Consider the following 7628-nt stretch of genomic DNA (forward strand, 5'->3'; position numbering starts at 1 on the left):
AAATTAATTATTTATAGATATTTATTATTTATTATATTAGATATTTATTATATTAGTAAGAAAAACAAATCAATAATTATAAAAGAAAATAACGATAACACGTTTACAATATCATTGTCATTATAAAATAAATTTTAATACAACAATTTAATAAAAAATGTGCAATAAATAAACTAAAAATAATTTAAAATAATTACTATCTTAAATAGTATCACAATTATTGCACGTATTCGAAACATTTATACCTTAAATATTCTTAAAATTAATTAAAAAACATCAGTCTGTTGTCAGTTTAATAAATAACAAAACAAAATCACTTTATATTATGCATAGCCATTGTTTTGCTTCCATAATACTGTTTCTTTTTTTGAATGCGCATTTTTCTTGGATTTATTTTTAATCTAAACGTTATAAATCTTTTAATAATATTATCTTTTAAGTTGACACGATGACACAAAGAAAGAAATGTTATGACATTTTGAAACAAAAAATTTTCTTTTATTCTTACTTGTGCAATCATTAATAACTGAGCGAAATATTTTCTCCATTTCAATAAAAAAATTAAAAGTTCTATCATTGACAAAAAATAACTTATTTGCATATCATCTTAAGGATGTTAAAACATTATAATTTCTGAAATTACACTTATAACTACCTAAAGATGATATGCATTGATCACATGTTTTTATATTCTTTTTAATGCTGGTAATTATGTATCCGCTTATATGATGTAAAATATTTAATTCTACATTACTTAACTGAGAAATATCTCTTTATGCACATTCTTTTTCATCTTCAACATTTAATGAATTTGTTCCTTTTTTTCTGATTTCTTGAATTTAAAAAATCAGGAAAAAATTCACGATCATCAGATGAATAATTACTAGTAGAAACTTCTCTCATATAATGAGAAATAGCGACTAATCTCAAATTAGTTTGAAATTGAAGAGCATTCAATGTAGAATTTTTTAATCGTAAAACTGAAAATAAATTTTTAACGCAATCTTGAGTAAAGCGACTTGTTAAAACAAAACTATAATTCTTTTCTTCAATTAAATAAGTGGATAACTCTATTATTGACATAATTGATAAAATCATGCCTTTTTGAAATGGTTTCCAGACAAACTTATCGCTAAAATTTATACATCTCATAAACTCGATGAATTCATTAAGAAAATTCATAGTTTCGTTATATTTTTTTTCATTTTTCTTACTTATCGCAATAGATAGATTTCTTGAAGTAACAATTTTAAACCATTGAGCCATATATCCAACTAACCAGAATGTTGTTTTATATTCTGGTTTGGAACATTCTACACTTAAAAATTGCAAAGCTGTGCTGACTTCGTGGCTTAAAACATTACTAGCACTTGGAACGCGCATTTTTTGAAAATGTTTTGATCTATCTAAATAATCATCTTTTAATTTTGATGTTAGTAAAAAATGTAAATCTTTTTGTTTATCAAGTAGTTCATAAAAATGTTGACTATTAACTTTATTTGAAGGTAAGTTGTAATTTTTTACAAAACTTTCTGGAATTGTAATTGTTTTGTGATTCAACATTCCTTCTTTAAAATTTTTAATATCATGACAAACATCGTGAAAAAAATACAAGTATCTATCACTCCGAAATGGATGTATGCATTTATTTTTTATAGTGGAATGTCGAGAAACATTGATATCAAATGCTCTCCACATGACTTGATTTGGAGCTCTCATGTCGGAAACAACACCGTGAATATTTAAACCTATACTTTCTGCTTTATTAATAATTTCTAGAATTATAGTTTTGAATTTACTTCCATCAGTGCTATTTCCTGTCAAATAAAATGCAACAGTTTGCTTCCAACGATGAGATATACCTGCTAACATAAAAACTAAGCCATGTGTAGCAAGATCTTTACTATTATGACCTGGTAATGTAACATAGCCAATATAGTCAGCAACACTAGCATCGTACTGAATACCTGAAGTTATACTAATTTCGTCTAGAACAATTAAACAATCTTTATCTCTATTAGATTTAAAGCTGCTTATCTTTAATTCTAAAAATTGAAAAATTTCATCTGATATACCGCTTGTAAATTTCCAACCATCTAATTTTTCATTTAAAGTTCTTAAAGATGGTAATGGAAAACTTTGATTAAGTAACTCACGATATCCGGAGTATCCACAAGCAAACTTTAATTTATAACCCTGAATTAATGCTTTATCACACCATTTTGGCATTCGTTTAAATTGCCCGAAAGTGTATTTTATTTGATCACTACTGAAAACTGTAGAGAAACCATTTGTTAATTTTTCATTGATACCTACTTGTTCTTCCAATTTTTTTATTCTGCGCTTTAAATCCATTTCTTTTTGTTTATAGGTTCTTTTCATTTTTATTTCTAATTTTTCACTTTTTCTATAAAGTTGTTCGAATTTTTTATATTTCTTTACAAGTTCAACAACTTCAGTATTATCGTTAGAATTTTTCTGAGTGCAGGTATTATCGACAGCTATCACTGTTGAAGTATTTTCTTTCTCTTGAAAATAAGAATTTTCTTCAGTGCATTTTTCAGTGAGATCTATTGGTTTTAAGGGGATGCCGGTGTGACGGCCGAACTCCGACGGATTTGCGCCCTCATCTGAGTGGAACTAAAATTGTCGATAATTACCGACAATTTTAATTCCGCTATTATCGGCAGTAATCCATATGTTAATATTTACATGCATGTCAAAAAAAACAATTTAGAATTGTGTTCAACATATTGAAATCAGACAACATAATATATTTTTACTGTTGAATCATCTCGCACACGCGTTTAGCGTGTCAATGACAGTAAAACATACATATATAAATGTGTCTATCTTTATGACATAGTTTGAACACAATTTTGCTTATATATTTTGACGTGCATATTTTCATGTATTTTTCAAAGGGAATATATAGTCTACTATATATATATAGATATATATACAAGGTGGTTCAAAAGTCCGGCAACGGCCAATTATGTCCAAGAAATAGCGGTCTTATGAACAAAATATAAAAGTTGTAGGGTTCAACCCGGGAAAAAATTTTTTTATATATAATTATATATAAATAATTATATAATTATACATAATTATATGTGAAATATGTCCATTTTTATATATAATTATATAAATTTATATATAAATTTTATAAGGTTTCATGTACAATCATGTCAAATTATATATGAAACATTATATTTATATATATGAAAAAATACTTATTTATTATATATGTATATAAATTTATATAATTATATATAAAAAGCACTGTTATCTAATTATGTATGGACATATTTCATATAATTTTGCGATTATATGTATAATTTTATATATTTCTATATAATTTTATATTGTTATATATAAAAAATTTTTTCTAGGGAAAATAAGGCACTTGATGGTGACTTTGACCTAGGGGTCAAATTTAGAGGTCATTTCAAGGTCAACTTATGCATGGATATATACGTCTATACATGTGTATATATGTATATATTTCTTACATATATAAATGCATGCATGCATAGATGCATACATATATACAAACACATATATACATACATGTGTATGGTACATATATTGATATTACCTGTAATTTTCTATAAATTACAATGTATGCAGTACGCACAATTCGCTTTTCTTCTCTTATCAATAATTGAGAAAGTAGCAAATGTATTCAAACAACCAGCTTACGAATAGCGATCGCCTCTGGAATATATTTTTTAAACTAGATTAAATGTAATATCATATAACAGAATATTATTTAATAATATACAATATATTTTTATGAAATGGGCCCCTCCATCGCCCATTTCCGTGAGAACGCAACCATAATGTATGTATTTTTTTCGTCTCTCCGATTTTAATTGCAAATGAGACATTTGCATTAGACACTTTTTTGCAACGATATTTATTAGAATTTCACATTTCTAATATAATGATAAATTTTTATTACTTAGGAAAAGGCGACAATTTATTTTCTGCTACAATTTTTAAAAAATGTTGCCTCATACGTTTAACATCAGTTGAATATGTCTCATTACAAGGATTTCCTCCTAAAGCTATAGTTGTAGCGAATGCTGCAGCATAGATTCCACAACATATGCCATCAGGTTGTGCTTGAACCTTTTCAAATATTATAATATTTATTTGTGGATAACGGCGATGAATGTAATTTTTTTCTTTAGACACCAATTTATTGTATGTACAATTGGGCAGACTATCGTATACTCGAAGCTTGGTGCCATCAAAAGAAATACATCGCCAGTGATCACTACAATTTCCTCCAATAATTTGTAAGCTTTTGTCGCTACGACTTGCTTCAATTATATGAGGATATTCCAAATATAGCACACTTTGTGTTTCAAAACAAGAATTATCTCTTATGACGCGCAAAAATCGGTTCAATGATTCGTCATTTATTTTACTATGTAAAGGTAATACATTTTCCTTTACTAAATAAAAAGGAGCAACCGAATTATCTAAAAATTCTTTTTGCTTTGCCATATCGTGTTCTGTTAGTTCTTCTGTATTTTTTGAGTAACTAACTATGATGCAATCATCATCTTGTTCTACATTCAAAGCAGTTATAGTTGCTTCCATTGATACAATATTTGATTCGATACATTTATTTTTTTTGGCAATGTTTTCATCTTCTACATTACACTGTGGAAGACTTGTTCGTTTAATTCTTTTTTTAGCTACTTCTTGTTGAGCTTCTACTATATAGCTTGGATTTCTAATTGGCATATGTCGATTATGCCGACTATCCAAGATTTCCGGAAGCATGCAATCGTAATAGAAACGTGTTAAAAAGGGCAGCATTTGATTACTCTAAAATGCATTGTCCCTATTAACACGTACTATTTTCAAGCTTTTTGGCGTCCACACAGCGAAAATACAATAATCTCGCTGCGTTATATTTAACTGGCCTTGAATTTGATAGAAAAATCGGTGATTTTGATTCATCTTATCTGGATTTTTCTTATCAAAGATGCCTTTCAGTTGGGGCAATGTTTTTATGGCCTCTTCCGCTGTTAAATGCTCAGCTGATAAAGGACATTTTATTTACCAGACCATCTTTATCTATGAGTCCGTCAGGAGAAGCACCCAAGCATGGATTTTTAATATCAATAAATAATCCGCTAGTTTTTATCTCTTTCTTTAATGTTACGGCCAATTCTTTTCTCGCAATTTTTTCCATTTCGCGACCATATTTCATAGCCGCAGTATCGATAGAGGGAGGAAATAAAATGTTTTTTACAGTCGCGGCGCAAGACGTTGTCGGTCTCATGCGACATACGATTCCAAAATTAGACGCCGTCAACAGTTCCTGTCTCAATGAATGCCACAAATCTGAATCACTTTGCTCTATTGTATTACGTTCGATTTGTCTCCAATTTTTCCCATTTTCAAACAACTTTTCCAAATGATTTTGTCGAAGTTGTTCAAAAACATCGGGTAGAAGATCAGGTTTTTGTGATTGCGGACCGTAATGACAATCTGTTCCTGACTCCCTTTTACATTTTTGTCGTCCATTCACTTTCCGAGATTCTCTAGTTCTTGCAATTTTTGTTTGTCGTCGCTTTTCCAGAATCTCGACAATAGGAGGAATATTTTTATTCATGCTATTATGCACTTCCGTGAGAACTTGTTGCGTATTAAATTGCACAACTGCCCCCGCAACTCTAGCATTGTAAGAGCCTCGATTACCAAAATTAATGCGCTTACCACCAATTTCTTTGCAGATTATCGAATTGAACGACTCTGCAGGATTGTTGGTGAATTTGAACAACAAACTGTCGGAATAAGCGCTTAAATATATGATGGCCTTCTCTACTCTTTGGTAAAGATCGTGTAACTTGAGAAACGGTACATAATTTTTCTTCGTTTCATCAAGGTCACATATACGACCGCGTTCCTTACATCGTTTATGTTCACCAAATATATGACTAGGAATATTTAATATGTCTTTTTGTAATTCTCTAGCTTTATCATGGTGAGGTTGCTCTTGTTTTTTTCGTAAATTAATTGCTTCTATCACTTCTTTTCGTATGTTCAAAATGTTGCTTTTTACAACATTTCGTAGCTGGACGAAACCGCGCTTTCTATGCGTTTTTTGCTGAGTTGTCTCTGCTACCGCCTGCAGCTTTTTGCATAAATTGCGAAGCAAATGATTGGTACATTCTATTTATTTCACGGTCACCATTTGTTCTCGATATGGTCTGCTATCAATGATGGCCTGATAAACGCTGCTATCACCATCGGCAATAACTGTTCTAAAAATTAATCCATGCATTTCCAGACTACTTTTAAAGCCTTCTGCAATGGCGTCGCTCTCCATCTTTGTGGAGCTTGCGTTACGATCGAAATTTTTATAGCATTTATGGTCTCTTGGTTCGATTCTGTTTCGTTCCGCTACATTGCATATCGTACAATATTTATTGCGGACACCGACAAAGAGAATCTTTTTTGTGTGGGAACCAATTATAGCACCAACACCGGAAAGAGAATCGTAGGCCTTGCCATACGATCTTTTCATCCAACTACCATCCGCTATTACAGTTATGTACGGAATACCGTTTATAACATCGTTCCTTTCGAGAGCGAGTTGCTTTTCAATTTGGCCAGCCATTTTCATATTTTCCATGGCTGTTTTCTCAAAATCATCTACTAACATATCTCGATTTTTAATATAAGTTTTATCGAACATACATCGAATATTTATGGCTGCATACAGCTCTTCCAACTGGGCATAGCCAATTCTCACTGTAATAGTTCCTGCTACAGCAGCCTTATTAATGTCCAATATTTTTGGATCTTCGGGTTCTGACCAGATATCTGCTTCAGTATTGCACATTTGGCACTTGAAGAACAAATGCGTTCTGAACCCTTTGGTTTCAGTTTTTTCGACTTTCCAATCTTTAAATTGGCACTCTATTCCTGCTATATGATCATAATATGTTCTGTGGATTTCATTCCACATATGAGAAATGTCGACAATGCGACGCCCTTGAGGCATGCTTTCCTGGATACGATTTATATCCAGAGAGCTATTCTCGATAACAAAATGATTGTTATCTTCGCAAAGTTCAACATTTTCATTACACATATCTGTTTCTGAAATTGACTCCAGGCATTGCACTTTTTGAATACTAACGTTAGAATCCATCGTATCGGAGAATAATTCTCCCGATTTTTGAAAATCGATGGATTCATTGCTAGTATCCTTATATGTGCTATCCCTAGAGTCATTTTCCTCTTGGCCTTTGGTTTGAGTCTTTATGATTTTCCAATCTTTAAATTGGCACTCTATTCTTTTCATATGATTATTGAATGATCTCTGGAGTTCATTCAACATATGAGAAAAGTTGACAATGCGACGGCCTTGAGGCATGCTTTCTTGGATATGATTTATATCCAGAGGGCCATTCTCGATAACAAAATAATTGTTATCTTCGCAAAGTTCGACATTTTCATTACAAACATCTGTTTCAGAAATTGACTCCAGGCATTGCACTTTTTGAATACTAACATTAGAATCCATCGTATCGGAGAATAATTCCCCCGATTTTTGAAAATCGATGGATTCATTGCCAGTATCCTTACATGTCCTATTC

At 30.9% G+C, this 7628-nt stretch overlaps 1 pseudogene; it reads right to left on the reverse strand.

Moving 5' to 3' along the window:
• Window positions 1-3960: 3960 nt before the first annotated feature.
• Window positions 3961-7135, reverse strand: LOC145941401 (uncharacterized; annotated as a pseudogene).
• Window positions 7136-7628: the final 493 nt, after the last annotated feature.

The sequence above is a fragment of the Prenolepis imparis genome, unplaced genomic scaffold, assembly GCF_030444845.1.
Source record: "Prenolepis imparis isolate NDT839.2.m4 unplaced genomic scaffold, iyPreImpa1.0 SCAF_10, whole genome shotgun sequence".
In the NCBI taxonomy this organism is placed as follows: Eukaryota; Metazoa; Arthropoda; class Insecta; order Hymenoptera; family Formicidae; genus Prenolepis; species Prenolepis imparis.